The 16,898-nt window shown below is 48.6% G+C and overlaps 1 long non-coding RNA gene across 3 annotated transcripts; it reads right to left on the bottom strand.

The window, feature by feature from the left end:
- Window positions 1–2,093: 2,093 nt before the first annotated feature.
- Window positions 2,094–16,818, bottom strand: LOC117978109 (uncharacterized). Of its 3 annotated transcripts, XR_008621394.2 has the most exons (5): window positions 10,634–14,844; window positions 9,208–9,300; window positions 7,999–8,684; window positions 5,384–5,522; window positions 2,094–3,201 (listed from the first exon to the last, which is right to left on the bottom strand). It is a non-coding gene; the product is annotated as an uncharacterized LOC117978109 (long non-coding RNA). The 3 variants fall into 3 exon arrangements; XR_010110473.1 differs by lacking the exons at window positions 2,094–3,201; window positions 5,384–5,522 and adding an exon at window positions 16,737–16,818 and having other exon boundaries at window positions 6,375–8,684; window positions 10,634–10,757; XR_008621393.2 differs by lacking the exons at window positions 2,094–3,201; window positions 5,384–5,522 and having other exon boundaries at window positions 6,375–8,684.
- Window positions 16,819–16,898: the final 80 nt, after the last annotated feature.

Below are 16,898 nucleotides of genomic sequence, written 5' to 3'. Positions count from 1 at the left end.
CATCAGGAATGGGGATGAGCAGGGCAGCCTGTCCCCCTTCCCAACAGCCCAGCTGATATTCCAAGATTACATCTCATTGGCTCTGACTAGGACATAAGCCCAAAGCTGAACCAGTTGCTGTAGCCATGGCATGCAGCATCCTCGGTACTCTGGCCAGGCCACAGCCACATCCCACCTCTGGATCCTCGGGTTGAGTCAATACATCTTGAACCAGGCGCGGACTGAAGCTCAAGGGGGAGTCAGAGTAATGTGACCCAGCCCACCAGGAAGTGGGTGCTGAGCAGGCAAGCATTCATCACCCACTGCACACACCAGGGAAGGCTTCTGGTGGCTTAGTCCCACCTGGGGGCAAAGAAAAGAGTGCCTGCTCCGTGCCAAAATGTGATGCCCAACACTGCGTCTTAAAGCTAGCTGGCTTTGTAATCCCAGCTACTTGGGAGGCTGAGGCAGGAGAATCACTTGAATCCAGGAGGCAGAGGTTGCAGTGAGCCAAGATCATACCATTGCACTCCAGCCTGGGTGAAAAGAGAGAAATTCTGTATCAAAAACAAACAAACAACAACAAACAAAAAAAACAAAAACAAAAACAAAAAGAAGTTAGCCGGCTTAATCCTCACAAAGATGCCATCTACTTTTTGGCATTCTACAGGTAGAAACACTTAGACACTGGGAAATTTTAAAACTCACCACCAGCTGGGCGCGGTGTCTCATGCCTGTAATCCCAGCACTTTGAGAGGCTGAGGCAGGAGAATTACTTGAACCCAGGAGTTCAGGACCAGCCTGGGCAACACTGCGAGACCTCATCTCTACAAATATTTAAAAAAAAAAAAAATTAGGGCTAGGCACGGTGGCTCACACATGTAATCCCAGCAGTTTGGGAGGCCAAGGCAAGTGGATCCCTTCAGCCCAGGGGTTCGAAACCAGCCTGGCCAACAAGACAAAACTCTATCTCAACTAAAAATATAAAACTTAGCTGGGCATAGTGGCACGTGTCTATAATCCCAGCTACTTGGGAGGCTGAGGCATGAGAATTGCTTGAACCCAGGAGTCAGAGGTTACAGTGAGCTGAGATCGTGCCACTGCACTCCAGCCTAGGTGACAGAGTGAGACGGTGTCTCAAAAAAAAAAAAAAATAGGTATGGTGGCACATGCCTGTGGCCCCAGCTATTCAAGAGGCTGAGGTGGGAGGATCGCTTAAGCCCAGGAGTTCAAGGGTGCAATGAGCTATGATTGTACCACTGCACCACTATATATACACATATATATATGTGTATGTATATAGGTGTGTCTATATATACACATATATATACATGTATAGGTGTGTGTATATATATGTGTATATATATAAAAAACACACATGCACAGATTCACCACCACCAAATCAGAAATTACCATCTCCCTCTATTCTAAGGAATTATTTTTCATTTTGCCATCTCTGAAGTTGGAATACACCTTACAATCACTGGAATGTCACGGTCTTGTTGGCAGCATTTTTCTGCTTAGTAGCCCATAAAATAATAGTACATCTTGTAACTAACAGTGTTGTAGATGCTATGAGATCCTGGGGAAGCCCAGAATCTAACTCCACCCTGTCTGACTCCAAAGACCACATATTTTCTATGCCTTTGGACTGGGGCACAGATGTAGACAACTCGAGCTTTGCTGATTGTGAGAAAGGTATGAGAAATGGCCCTGATGGAATTTTCTTCTTGTACTTGCAGGGGAACAAAGCGGCATCATTCCACTATTCCAGGGGAAATGCTAAATACGAGGGTGATGCTGTCAAGCCGTCCCTGGTGGAGTCCTACACTCACCCAAACAGCAGCGAGACAGAGTGGAGGGAGAACTTCGATACCATCGTGAACTGGTTCACCAAGGAAGTCTTTGACTTTGTGACTCTGTGCTACAGAGAGCCAGATAACGTGGGACCTCGATTCGGGCCAGAGGCAGAGAACAGGAAGTTGATGATTCAGCAAATCGACAGGACCATCGGGTATCTGGTGGGAGCCACAGAGAAGCACAGCCTGCAGAGCACCTCAGTGTCATCATCACATGAGACCATGGGATGACCACTGTGAAGAAGAGACCCAATGTCAACAAGATCCCCTTGTCCAACTACATCAAGTTCAGGGACTGGATCAAGTTTGATATTGTGGGCTACGGTGGCTTTGGGATGCCCCTACCCAAATTGGGGCAAGAGGAAGCCCTTTACCAGGCACTGAAGAATGCGCACCCTCACCTCCACGTCTACAAGAAGGAGGAGTTTCCAGAACACTTCCATCTCGCTAAACATGACCAAGTTCTGCCAATGGTGATGTATGCCAACTCTGGTTACGGTATCAATGGGGTAAGTTCATTCTAAAATGAATAAAGTCACCTTGGATCTAGGAGACAACCAGTAGGGAAGGGTGGTTCTGCAAAAATCAAACGTAAGGGCACAGCCAGGCACGGTGGCTCACGCCTATAATCCCAGCACTCTGGGAGGCTGAGGCAGGTGTATCACCTGAAGTCAGGAGTTTGAGACCAGCCTGGCCAACATGGTGAAACCCCATCTCTACTAAAAGTACAAAACTTAGCTGGGCGTGGTGGCGTGCATCTGTAGTTCCAGCTACTCTGGAGGCTGAGGCAGGAGAATCGCTTGAACCTGGGAGGCAGAGGTTGCAGTGAGCCAAGATCATGCTACTGCACTCCAGTCTGGGCAACAGAGTGAGACCCTGTCTCAAAAAATATAATATAATATAATATAATATAACAAAACAAAATAAAATAAAATAAGTGCACACACTACGAGTTGTAGCCCACAGGGTCCTAAATGTTCCCCACCCCCCGCCCAACCAATGCTGCCCCAAATTACCATTATACAAGATTAATGACCAATTCAACTTGACAAGGCTGATTTAAACATAAAAACAAGGCTGGCCATGGTGGTTCACACCTGTAATCTCAGTGCTTTGGGAGGCCAAGACAGGAGGACTGCTTAAGGCCAGGAGTTCAAGACCAGCCTGGGCAACATAGGGAGACCCCATCTCTACAAAAAACAAACAAATAAATAAATAGCCAGACATGGCGATGCATGCCTGTATTCCCAGCTACTCAGGAGGCTGAGGTGGCAGGATTTCTTGAGCCCAGGAGGTCAAGGCTGCAGTAAGCTGTGACTGCACCACTGCACTGCAGCTTGAGCAACAGAGCAAGACCCCGTCTCTAAAAATAAATAAACAAATAATAGAAAATAAACACCAACTTCATTATTCAAAATTGTGCGTAGCGCTTCACTAAACATTGAATAGCAGTTCTTTCATTTTGCCTTCCCAACAACCCTATAAAATTCCACCATTTTAAAGAAGAAATCAAAACCTAGAGAGAAGTGACTTGAGATTAAAAATGTAAGGTTGGGCTGGGTGCAGCGGCTCACACCTGTAATCCCAGCACTTTAGAAGGCTAAGGTAGGTAGATTGCTCGAGCCCAGGAGTTTGAGACCAGCCTAGGCAACACAGTGAAACACCATCTCTACAAAAAATGCAAAAAAATGTAGCTGGGCGTAGTGGCACGTGCCTGTGGTCCCAGCAACTCAGGAGGCTGAGGTGGGAGAATTGCTTGAGCCCCGGGGTGTTGAGGCTGCAGTGAGCCATGATCACGCCACTGTGAGAGAGGAGGTAGGACTTGACTCCACGGGCAGGGCTTGGACACCAGACCAAATTGAGGACTAGTTAAAACGGCTGGGGCAGAAGCAGCTTTCCATCAGACATGCCCACCAGTGTGCCATGTGAGTTTACTATTGCCATGGCAACACCCGGGAGTTACTGCCCCTTTCCATGGCAATGACCCAATGCCTCAAAAGTTACTACCAATTTTCTAGAAATTCCTGCATAAACTGCCCTTTAATCTGCATGCAATTAAAAGTGGGTATAAATGTGATTGCAAACTCTCTTCCGCTACTCTCTGACCCCAGGGTAGCCCTGCCCTACAGGAGCAGTCACAGGGCTGTAACGCTGCCTCTTCAATAAAGCTGTTTTCTTCTATACCTCCAGCTTGCCCTTGAATTCTTTCCTGGGCAAAGGCAAGAACCCTCATGTATTATTGAGAGGTGACAGCGTGCTGGCAGCCCTGGAGCTCACTCTCGGCGCCTCCTCTGCCTGGGCTCCCAATTCGGCAGCACTTGAGGAGCCCTTCAGCCCACCACTGTACTGTGGGAGCCCCTTCCTGGGCTGGCCAAGGCTGAAGCCGGCTCCCTCAGCTTGTGGGGAGGTGTAAAGGGAGAGGCACGGGCAGGAACTGGGGCTGGGCACGACGCTTACGGGCCAGCATGAGTGCCGGGTGGGCATGGACTCGGTGGGCCCCGCACTCGGAGCGGCCAGCCGGCCCCGCAGGCCCTGGGCAGTGAGGGGCTTAGCACCTGGGCCAGCAGCTGCTGTGTTCGATTTCTCACCAGGACTTAGCTGCCTCCCCACAGGGCAGGGCTTGGGACCTGCAGCCCACCATGCCTGAGCCTCCCCCCCACCCACCATGGGCTTCTGTGCGGCCCGAGCCTCCCCAGTGAGCACCACCCCCTGCTCCACAGCGCCCAGTCCCATCAACCACCCAAGGGCTGAGGAGTGCCGGCGCTGGGTGCAGGACTGGCAGGTAGCTCCACCTGCAGCCCTGGTGCGGGATCCACTTGGTGAAGCCAGCTGAGCTCCTGAGTCTGATGGGGACTTGGAGAACCTTGATGTCTAGCTAAGGGATTGTAAATACACCAGTCGGCACTCTGTATCTAGCTCAAGGTTTGTAAACACACCAATCAGCACCCTGTGTCTAGCTCAGGGTTTGTGAATGCACCAATGGACACTCTGTATCTAGCTAATCTAGTAGGGACTTGCAGAACTTTTGTGTCTAGCTCAGGGATTATAAACGCACCAATCAGCACCCTGTCAAAACGGACTAATCAGCTCTCTGTAAAACAGACCAATCGGCTCTCTATAAAATGGACCAATCAGCAGGATGTGGGTGGGGCCAGATAAGAGAATAAAAGCAGGCTGCCCCAGCCAGCAGTGGCAACCCGCTGGGGTCCCTTTCCACACTGTGGAAGCTTTGTTCTTTTGCTCTTTGCAATAAATCTTGCTGTTGCTCACTCTTTGGGTCCACACTGCCTTTATGAGCTGTAATACTCACCTTGAAGGTCTGCAGCTTCACTCCTGAAGCCAGTGAGACTATGAACCCACCGGGAGGAACAAACAACTCCAGACACGCAGCCTTAAGAGCTGTAACACTCAACTTGAAGGTCTGCAGCTTCACTCCTGAAGCCAGCGAGACCAGGAACCCACCAGAAGTAAGAAACTCTGAACACATCCGAGCATCAGAAGGAAAAAACTCTGGACACGCCGCCTTGAAGAGCTGTGACACTCACCGCGAGGGTCCACGGCTTCATTCTTGAAGTCAGTGAGACCAAGAACCCACCAGTTCTGGACACATTATGCTCCACTTGGGGGATCCCCTGCCCTGCATCAACTGCACTCTGGCCTGGGTGGCAGAGAGACACACCCTATCTTAAAAAAAAGAAAGAAATGTAAGGTTAAGTGCTGCCCCCAAGCCTTCGTGGGTGAACATTATACAGAGTACACAAAGATCACCAAAAAATTCACCACAAAGGCCTCCTGCCACTGGTTCTCATTTGCCCATATCAAAAAATATGCAAGCCTGTTCCTACAAAGACACACACAGATGCTTGTAGCAAAATTATTCATAATTGTCAAAAGGTGGCAACAACACAAATATCTATCAACAACAGATGAGTGGACAAACAAGTACAGTCCACCCGTGTGATGGAACATTAATCAGCCACAATATGGAATGAAGGGCTGATTCATGCTACAACCTGGATACACTTTGAAACCATTAGGCTAAGTGAGAGAAGCCAGACAAATATTAGATGATTTTATATATATATATATATATATATATATACACACACACACACACACACACACACACACATATATGCCCAGAATATGAAAATCCAAAGAAACAAAGTAGATTAATGGTTGCCAGGAGCCAGGGGTGGGGATAGTAGGGGGGAAATAAGGGGTGACTGCTAATGGATACAGGGTTTCTTCTGGGGTAATTAAAATTCCTAAAACTGATGGTGGTGATGGCTGCACAACTCTGTGAATATATTAAAAATGACTGAATTATACACTTTATTTATTTATTTATAGACAGGGTCTGGCTCTGTTGCCCAGGCTGGAGTGCAGTGGTGCAATCTCAACTCACTGCACCCTCCACCTCCCAGGCTCAAACCATCCTCCCACTTCAGCCTCCTGAGTAGCTGGGACTACAGGCACACCCACCATGCCCAGCTAATTTTTTTGTATTTTTCGTTGAGACAGGGTTTTGCCATGTTGCTCGGGCTCATCTCAAACTCTTGGGTTCAAGCGATCCTCCCACCTTAGCCTCCCAAAGTGCTGGGATTACAAATGTGAACCACCATGCCCGGCCAAATTGTACACTTTAAGTGGGTAAATTGTATGGTATGTGAATTATATTTCAGTAAGGCTGTTATTAAAAAGCAGCTTTAAGGGCCAGGCATAAAGGCCATGCCTGTAATCCCAGCACTTTCAGAGGCCAAGGCAGGAGGATCACTTGAGCACAGGAGTTCAAGACCAGCCTAGTCAATATGGCAAAACCTGGTCTCTACAAAAAACTTAAAAATTAGGCTTGGCATGGTGTCTCATGCCTGTAATCCCAGCACTTTGGGAGGCCGAGGTAGGTGGATCACTTGACGTCAGGAGTTCAAGACCAGCCTGGCCAACATGGTGAAACCCTGTCGCTACTAAAAATATTTTTTAAAAATTAGCCAGGCATGGTGGTGGGTGCCGAGGCTGAGGCAGGAGAATCGCTTGAACCCGAGAGGTGGAGGTTGCAGTGAGCCGAGATTATGCCACTGCACTCCAACCTGCTGGGCGACAGAGCGAAACTCCATTTCAAAAAAAATAAAAATTAAAAATTAAAAATTAGCCAGCGGTGGTGGCTCGTGTTTGTAGTCCCAGCTACACAGGAGGCTAAAGTGGAAGGATTGCTTGAGCCCAAGAGGTTGAGGCTGCAGTGAGCCAAGATTGCATCACTGCACTCTGGCCTCAGCAACAGAACAAGACCCTGTTTCACAATTTTAAAAACAATTAAGAAACAAGCCTAAAGAAAACGCAAAAGCCAATGCTAACTGTGAGACATAAATGAGGTGGTCTATTTTTTGTCAACTACCAACTAACAATTCATGGCAGAAACAAAGCTTAAATGATGCTATAGCAGGGCGCTGTGGCTCACGCCAGTAATCCCAACACTTTGGAAGGCTGAGGTGGGTGGATCACCTGAGGTCAGGAGTTTCAGACCAGCCCGGTCAACATGGTGAAACCCCGTCTCTACTAAAAATACAAAAATTAGCCGGGCGTGGTAGCGGGTGCCTATAATCCCAGCTACTTGGGAAGCTGAGGCAGGAGAATCCCTTGAACCCCGGCGGGGCGGAGGTTGCAGTGAGACAAGATCGCACCATTGCACTCCAGCCTGGGTGACAGAGTGAAATTCTGTCTCAAAAAATAAATAAATAACTAAATAAATGATGCTATAAACCTCGTGTGAGGGAAGACTGCTCCAGGTAGAGCTTGAAGAACCCTTGCTGTGAATAGGAGCCAAATGCGATAATTATGTTTGCAACTTGCTTCATGTTAGCTTGTTGCAACTCCAGAGTATAACAGGTATGAGAAAACTCATGGGGTTACTGTTTAATGTTGGTGGAAATATTCACATTAAAATACAACAGTTTATCACCTAAGGCATATTTTATCCCTCAAGTGGCCCGGAACCCTGTGATTACTGCACGCCAATCCCACGCCCGTAGCTAAGGCCTTGCCAAGGAGAAATTCCACAGTCACCTGGCCTGTTTGTAAACCTGGTTTATGATGTTTTGTAACAGGATATCTTGACAGTAACATGAGGACATTTAACGAGACAAGAACATTTCCCACTGACCAACCAGATAGTTTGAGGGAACAGGATGCTGTGCTCAGTTTAATCTTCTGCTGAACCGACCATCAGGCAGAAAATCCTTTGAGTCAATGCCTCTCACTGAATCCACTTCTCAGATTCCTGTCCAGCTGCCTGCTTTGTAGTGCAGAGTAAAGTGGGCCTTCCTTGACTCTCTTCAGGGACCAATGTGCTTGAAGCCATCATGAAGACATTCTTTTTTTTTTTTTTTTTTTTTGAGAGAGTCTCGCTCTGTCACCCAGGCTGGGATGCAGTGGTGTGATCTCAGCTCCCCACTGCAACCTCTGCCTGCCAGGTTCAAGTGATTCTCCTGCCTCAGCCCCCTGAGTAGCTGGGATTACAGGCACGCATCACCAGGCCCAGCTAATTTTTCTATTTTTTGTAGAGACAGGGTTTCACCATGTTGGCCATGCTGGTGTCGAACTCCTGACTTCAAGTGATCCACCTGCCTCGGCCTCCCAAAGCGCTGGTATTACAGGTGTGAGCCAACGTGCCTGGCCGAGGGCTTTCATTCTTGATGGACTGCTCCATAGCCGCAGAGACAGTCGGACTGGTTTCTTAACCAGAGTGGAGCAGACAGGCAATTTCTTTATCCACCAGGACAAATATTAGACCAACTCTTCAATGTACAGAGAGCATCACATTTCTTATATGCTAGAATATCTGTTGGTCTAAAATATAAATAAATAGTATTGTAGCCAGCCACAGTGGCTCACACCTATAATTCCAGAGCTTTGTGGGGCTGAGGCAGGAGGTTCACTTGAGGTCAAGAGTTTGAGACCAGCCTGGGCAACATAGCGAAACCGCCCCCACCCCCCACCGCCACCTGCCATCTCTACAAAAATTAAAATAATTAGCTGGGCATAGTAGTGTGGGCCTGCAGTCCCAACTACTTGGGAAGCTGATGTGGGTGGATTGCTTGAGCCCAGGAATTTGAGGCTGCAGTGGGCTATGACTGCATCACTCTACTCCAGCTAGACCTTGTCTCAAAAAAAAAAGTGTTGCAATTGACATTACTTCATCATTTGAAAAGAGGGACAGACAAGAAAGGTATTTGGCATTTACCAAGCAATTACCCAGAATCCTGATCCCACCCTACCCCCACCCTTCCCCTAAAAATGTATGTATATGTTTTTATACCATAAAAAAATACATCTATTTGGCTCTGGAACCAGATTGCTTGGGTTCAATTACCTGATCTAGCATTTGCTCCTGTTGACTCAATGCAAACAAGCTCTGTAACTCAGTTTCTCCAGCTGTAAAATGGGGAATGGTGCCTTTACTGGGCTGCCATGAGGGTAAAGGAGGGAACGTATGTTTATGAAGCATTCACAACAATTCATGATACATAGTAAGCTCTATATATTTGAGCTTATTATTACCGTCAGTACGATTATCATCATCTTGCTGTTTCCAATGGGTACCCTTTCTACATTCTCTGTCTTAAAGACCTTTAAATCCTTGGTATTCTCTCCACCACCACAGAGAGCAGTGTCCTTGTAGTTTAAATTCTCAAAGACTTCATGGATCCAACAAGCATGACATTAACTAAGGGACAGTTTTCTTTCAGGGGATTGGAATCTAAAATGGCTTTCTAATTGATATTATTTTTCAGAGAATTATAATGTGTTTCAACAAAGGCAGCCATGGTTTTGATAATGTCCTCATGGATATGAAGACCATATTCAGAGCTTTTGGGCCAGATTTCAAGAGGAATTGCCTGGCCACGACTTTTAACAGCTTCCACATCTACCCATTCGTGTGTAAGCTCCTGGGAGTCACCCCCAAACCCACAACGGCTCCCTGGCAGTCACCCAGGAAATGCTCATGAACTCTTATGAACAGCAGCCAGGTGAGACACAAAAGCAGCTGCCAGAAAACTGTCAGCAGAGTCTGCTCTGTCCTGAGATAGAAAAGAATCAAAAAGGGGTCTCATGGTGGGGAGGAGGGAATTCAAGCACAACAATCCTGTTTCCCAGCAGCTTTGGAGCCCCAGGAACAAGATGCCAACAGCTCCAAACAGATAGCACAGGAGGTAGAGAATCCCTCGACCTGCTGGAAACATTTTACATAGTGCCTTTTAGGCAAAGGGAAGGTGCTCTATAGAGAAAGTCGGGCTGTAATCCTTCCAGTCCTAAGGAAATCACTGTCTACGGTCTGCCCCCAAGATGCCCCTTCCAGATACGGAAATCAGCCCTCCTTCAATAGCACAGAAAGCTGTTCATAGGGGAGGAGCAAAACCCTGCTGTTCCCTCGATGCTGAAAAAAGGAGAGGGGAGAGTCTGAAATGAGAATGCAAATTCTCAAGACTTCAAACCCCTTCAATCTGGGTGATACAAAGGAAGAATAAAATCATCTCAGAATTTGCTGTTGCCTTCTTTTGTGGGTTGTTTACAAACACTGGCTATCTTTCCTTTTGCCAGGAGAGACTTGGATACTGTCCAGTGATCTAACGAGCACTTAAAGCAATTACATGCAAAAAGGAGTAATGGGCTGGGCACAGTGGCTCATACTTGTAATCCCAGAACTTTGGGAGGACGAGGAAGGAGGATCACTTGGGGCCAGGAGCTTGAGACCAACCTGGGCAACATAGTGAGACCCTGTCTCTACAATAAATTACCTGGGTGTAGTGTCACATGCCTGTAGTCGCAGCTACTGGGGAGGCTGAGGCGGGAGGATCGCTGGAACCCAGGAGTTTGAGGCTGCAGTGAGCTGTGATTGTGCTACAGCACTCCGATTCCTGCCTTAAAAAAAAAAAAAAAGGAAAAGAGGAGAGGGCAGGGGTGATATACATCCTTTCTCTTCTTGTAAGCCACTGCCCATGATCTCCTTGTGAACATACAGAAAGCAGTCCCTTTTGTAGAAAACTAATTAAATGAATGACCAATTCACCAAATTATGGAGGATTTTTCTTCTTTTTAAGTTTTGGAGTTTTGCTACAACTATTTTGTAGCCCCTCCCCTGTCCCACATCCCACTGGGAGCCTGGGATAAGCTGCGTCTGACTGTCAGTTACTAATAAGCAGGACATCCCACAAACAGATTTTCAGCGAATTGGCTTTCAGCAAATTGATCATTTGGCAAAGTGGTCATTAGGCAAATGGGTCATTTGGTGAAGAGGTCATTTAGTAAATCGGTTTTCAACGACTTGCCCTATGAGATTTCTCTAGAGTGAGCATTTTCTTGGGTTAAATGTACATTTCATTTCCATAATGAATACTCACTAGCGGCTAGATGGGAAACTTCCCAGGAAACCAGGAGTAGCCAGAAGAGCCTCTTAATAATCAGGCAATTAAAAACCCTCTGGTTTCTTAACAGGAGGGAGGTACAGAGGGCATCTGCTCTGCAAGGCGCAGTGATCGGGCTCAGCATTGTCACAGGAGCTCTTGCGGTTCTGTTTGTTGCTAGTGTGACATACACAGCCATTCGTCGGAAAAAGGACTGAGTGGTCTTTGGGTCTCCCATAGTTGATCATCATATGTCGTGATAATCCATGACAACTCCTTGCCACATGCCACGGGAGGTCCAGCACTCCAAGAACCCAGCAGCCAGGGCTGGCTTCATGGGCTTGCAACCTGGACAGTCCCACAGGGACTCAAAAGAGTCCCCACTGTGGTTTAATAATCTGCCATCACCATCTTGAAATTCTTTATTTTTTAACAAGGGTGGCCAGGGATACTGGCTCATGCCTGTAATCCTAGCACTTTGGGAGGCCAAGGCAGGCAGATGGCTTGAGCCCAAGGAGTTTGAGACCAGCCTGGGCAACACAGCAAGACCCCATCTCTATAGAAAATACAAAAATTAGCCAAGCGTGTAGTCCCAGCTACTTGGAGGCTGAGATGGGAAAATTACCTGAGCCCAGGGAGGTCAAGGCTGCAGGAGCTGAGATTGTACCACTGCACTCCAGCCTGGATGACACAGCGGAATCTTGTCTAAAAAAATAACCACAAGGCCGTGCGCGGTGGCTCATGCCTGTAATCCCAGCACTTTGGGAGGCTGAGGCAGGCGGATCACTTGAGGTCAGGATTTTGAGACCAGCCGGCCAACATGGTGAAACCCCACCTGTACTAAAAATAGAAAAATTAGCTGGACAAGGTGGAGCATGCCTGTAATCCCAGCTACTCAGGAGGCTGAGGCAGGAGAACAGCTTGAACCTGGGAGGAGGAGGTTGCAGAGAGCCAAGGTCGCGCCACTGTACTCCGGCTTGGGGCACAAGAGTGAAACTCCATCTCCAAAAAAAAAAAAACCACAACAACGAGGGCCCCACATGTGGATGAAAACAACAGAAATGTATTGTCTCGCAGGCCTGGATGCTAGAAGCCCAAAATCAAGGTGTCGGCCGGGCTTCGCTTCCTCTGAAATATGTAAGAGAGAATACTTCCTTGCCTTTTCTGGCTTCTGGTGGCCGCCGGCAATGCTTGGTGTTCCTTGTAGATGCATCGCTCCAATCTCCTCCCTCATCACATGGCTGCCTTCTCCCTGTGTCTCTCTCTTCACCTGACATTCTCCTCTTTTATTTTTTTGAGATGGAGTTTCCCTCTGTCACCCAGGCTGAAGTGCACTGGCACAATCTTGGCTCACTGTAACCTCCGCTTCCTAGGTTCCGGTGATTCTCCCGCCTCAGCCTCCTGAGTAGCTGGGATTACGGGCGCCCGCCACCACGCAGTGCTAATTTTGTGTTTTTAGTAGAGATGGAGTTTCACCATGTTGGCCAGGCTGGTCTGGAACTCCTGACCTCAAGTGATCCGCCCACCTCACCCTCCCAAAGTGTGCTGAGATTACAGGCATGAGCCACCATGCCCGGCCCTCATTCTCTTCTTTTATCAGGACGCCGGTCATTGCATCTGCCTCCTCACCAGCAGCCCCCAATCCAGTATGATTCATCATTACTTGATTACATCTAGAAAGACCCTATTTCCAAATAAGGTCACATTCCTGGGTACGGAGGATTAAGATTTCCAATTTTTTCCCTGACTCAATTTTTTTTGAGTCAGGGCCTCACCCTGTCACCCAGGCTGGAGTACAGTTATGTGATTATAGCTCACTACAGCCTCAAACTCCTGGGCTCAAGGGATCCCTTGACCTCAGCCTTCCAAGTGGCTGAGACTACAGGTGCACACCACCATGCCCAACTAATTTTTTTTTTTTTTTTTAGTACAGATTCGGTCTCACTCTGTTGAGCAGGCTGGTCTCCTGACCTCAAGTGATCCTCTTGCCTTGGCCTCCCAAAGCACTGAGATTACAGGCGTTATCCCGTGCCTGGCCATCTTTCTACATCTCAGTCATTGCATCATTAGCCTGAGCTGCCCATATTCCTTATTCTGCCCATCCCTGACCAACCTCCTCCTTTAACATAACTTCCATCTCGATATCATGGGGCCTGCTGGGCACTGCAAACAGCCTAAGGAAAGTGGAAACTTTACTTAACCTTCAATTCTATTACAAAGTCCACATTGAACGTAATTTATATTTGAACTATAAAAATTTTCTGTAAGTTGAAACATGACCTATAAAGGTCTCTACACCCTGAAGCAACGTTTTAGAAAGAAATCAATTGGTCCTTTTCTGCAGAAACCATTAACCATACGAGAGATAAAGGAAAAACTTCAATGTACTGATTGAACTTCCATGCCCATAGCTTAACTTCTAAAAGGCAACCATTCCATACTGTTAAACTGCCTTAGGTTGTTATTACTGTAATTAAAGAGACCCTCAAAGCCAGAAGTTGAATCTTGACTGTAGTTCTTGCACGTACACGCACACTCTTGCAATTGAAACCATTCAGATTGTCCTAATGCTGCTCCCCATAGCAACACCACCTGGAATTTTACGTTTGTTTTTAAGCATCAGTCCTAATCTTCACTTGCACCCAAACACACCGCACCTGTGAGAGCCACGTGACATTTAAAAAAAAAATCCCTTCAGTGAGGCCGGGCATGGTGGCTCACACCTGTAATCCCTGCCCTTTGGGAGGCCAAGGCAGATGGATCATGAGGTCAAGAGATTGAGACAACCCTGGCCAACATGGTGAAACCCTGTCTCTACTAAAAATACAAAAATTAGCTGGGCGTGGGGACGCGTGCCTGTAGTCCCAGCTACTCTGGAGGCTGAGGCAGGAGAATCGTTTGAGCCTGGGAGGCAGAATTTGCAGAAGCCGAGATCATGCCGCTGCACTCCAGCCTCGCAACAGAGGGAGACTGTCTGAAACAAAAAAATCCCTTCAGTGCCTTGATCCTTCCAGATTCAGATCCAAGAGAGATGACATTTGTCCCTCATCCGAACCCGCACACCAAGATAAAGATTTCTTCTGACCGGGCGCGGTGGTTCACGCCTGTAATCCCAGCACTTTGGGAGACAGAGGCGGGCGGATCACCTGCGGTCAGGAATTTGAGACCAGCCTCGCCAACGTGTTAAAACCCTGTCTCCACTAAAAATACAAAAATGGCCCGGCATGGTGGCTCACGCCTGTAATCCCAGCTACTCGGGAGGCTGAGGCAGGAGAATCGCTTGAACCCGGGAGGTAGAGGTTGCAGTGAGCCGAGATTGCGCCATTGCACTCCAGCCTGGGCAACAAGAGAACGAAACTCCGTCTCAAAAAAAAAAAAAGAAAAAAAAAAAGATTTCTTCTGTGCTCATGGCTCAGCTCTGTGGTCTGCTAGGGTCCTTCCTCAATCTGCTTCCAATCTATGGAATCAGGAAAGACTGAACCAACCTAGATTTATTAATATTTTAGTATAACATAATACAGTGTTATTTATTACAGCATTGACCGTATGTGCCCTTTTGCTCCTTGGAGGAAAGGCAATTAATAGCTATTATGTGAGTTAATAAAATAAGCCCAGGACTTATGAGTGTAACAAACCTGTTCCCATTGGTTTTCCTTGTCTCCTGCAGGCAGAGAGCTGATAAAAACAGCAAAAGCAAAGCAGTGCCCCTGGCCCAGTTCTGAAGCCAACCTTCCTTAACCACCCAGACCCATCCCTGGTTAGGACTTGCTGTGGATTATCAGGTGACTCCATCTCAGGATACAGGGACTGAGAGGGTGTATGCAATATCTCAGACCCAGAAACTGTTGATTCTGTCTAAAAACACAGCAATAACCACATCCCACCCTCTTGATTTAAATAAAAGTGTTTGGGGGAATAAAAGATGAACCTTTTTTCTTCTTTGTCAGATCTTGCGCTCATTTGGTTCTGGTGGGGAACAACAGCTAAGAGAGAACAAGTGTATTCAGTTAGAATTAATTCCCCTCTCTTATTCTCATAGCTGAGCAGGGCTCAAGAGCCTCTCATCTGAAAGAGGTAATAAGATTTAATCTGTCTCCTCATCTACCTTCTGCAAGTATACTTAACAAATTAGCTCTCGGGACTCTTCCAAACGGAGTTTTATGAGGGATTTGCTAAGGTAAACGTTTTAGACTTTGAACACAGTTCAGATTTCAGGGGCAGTACTGAAATCTGAACTGTGTCGCTAACTGCCCTGCCTTTCAACTCAAGACACAATAACTTTGAACTAAATTAATTATATTTTTGTTGTTTTCCACTCTGTCCCCACGTCTATATCACCACCACCCCCAATCCCACCCCGCAGGAGCTAACTCCTCCTTCCTGTCCCTGCAAGATCAAAACTCCTGCAAGCCCCGCTAGCTCTGTCTGCTCGCCTTCGTGGCAGATATCGCTATTGTACTTTTATACTCATTTGTGTGATAAATACTTCAATGTCCACTTCTTCCACGAGCCCCGGAGCCCCTGGAGGGCCTGGACCACACCTAATTTTTCTCACCGTTACATCTCCCTTGTCAGGTACATGGTAGGCGCTTAATAAGTATTTGGTGAACGAATGGCTTGTTTGGTGACAGTCCAAAGGCTGGGGGACAGAGGGAAAGCTCCCTCCTTTCGGGCCCCAGACGGGTGGCGCTGATGGAGAGGAGGCTTAGATAAGGCCTCCAGGACCGAAGCGCGCACCCGTAAGGCCCCTGCCAAAAAGACCTTCCTGAAGGCGGAGGAACTGCGAGAGTGCCTACGTTGGCCCAAGGCCTGACCCGACGTTCCCAGGGACCGTCGCCCTAACCGGCCCCGCCTCCCGGTCCCCAAACCCGGACTCGGCCCCACCCTAAGCTCCGGATCCTGGGGACCGCCCCTGGCCCCGAGTCGGCAGACCGTGGCCTCGCTGCTGGGCCTGCCTCAAACCCTCCACAGGTAACGCCTCCCGAACTTGAGCCACATTCCGATCCCCTCCTCAAACCCCTCCCCGTTTCCCACGCCCTGGACCCCTCGCTCCGTATCGGCCCCGCCCCAAGCCCAGCTAGGTCTCCGCCCGTGAGCCCAGCCCCGACCGGCCTCCCAGTCCCTGGGTCCCTCCCGACACCGGCCCCTCCCTAAGCTCCGCCTCCCAGGGCCCGCCTCCTGAGTGCAGCCCGCAGCCCGGACTCGGCCCCGCCTCCCGGACCCTGGGCCCCTCCCACGTCGGCCCGTCCTAAGCTCCGCCTCCCAGAGTCCGAGCAGCGCCTGGCCACGTGCTACGACATAGTCAACGTCCCGCCCCGGCCCCGCCTCCTGAGCTCTTCTCTGGGTCTGGCCTTAGCGCTGCCCTAAGACCTGTCTCCTGTGCTCTGCTCCGAGTCTCGCCTCCTGAACCCAATGGCGTTTATCCCTGCCCTAATGCCCGCCTCCAGGACTCTTATCCTGCCCCCACGCAAGGCCCCGCCTCCAGGATGCCACCAACCTGGACGCTTCTGAAGCCCAGCTTCCAGGATCGCCCTATCCTGGCCCCGCCCCAGGACCCGCCAACCTGGACTCTACCCAGGACCTGCCCCAACGACGCTTATCCTGGCCCCACCCCAGGCCCCGCCCTCATAACAACCATCCTGGCCACGCACTAGAGTCC

This window comes from Pan paniscus, chromosome 18 (assembly GCF_029289425.2).
Source record: "Pan paniscus chromosome 18, NHGRI_mPanPan1-v2.0_pri, whole genome shotgun sequence".
Lineage (NCBI taxonomy): Eukaryota > Metazoa > Chordata > Mammalia > Primates > Hominidae > Pan > Pan paniscus.
The sequence above is the reverse complement of the archived record's forward strand: the minus strand, read 5'-3'. Positions and strand labels throughout refer to the sequence as shown.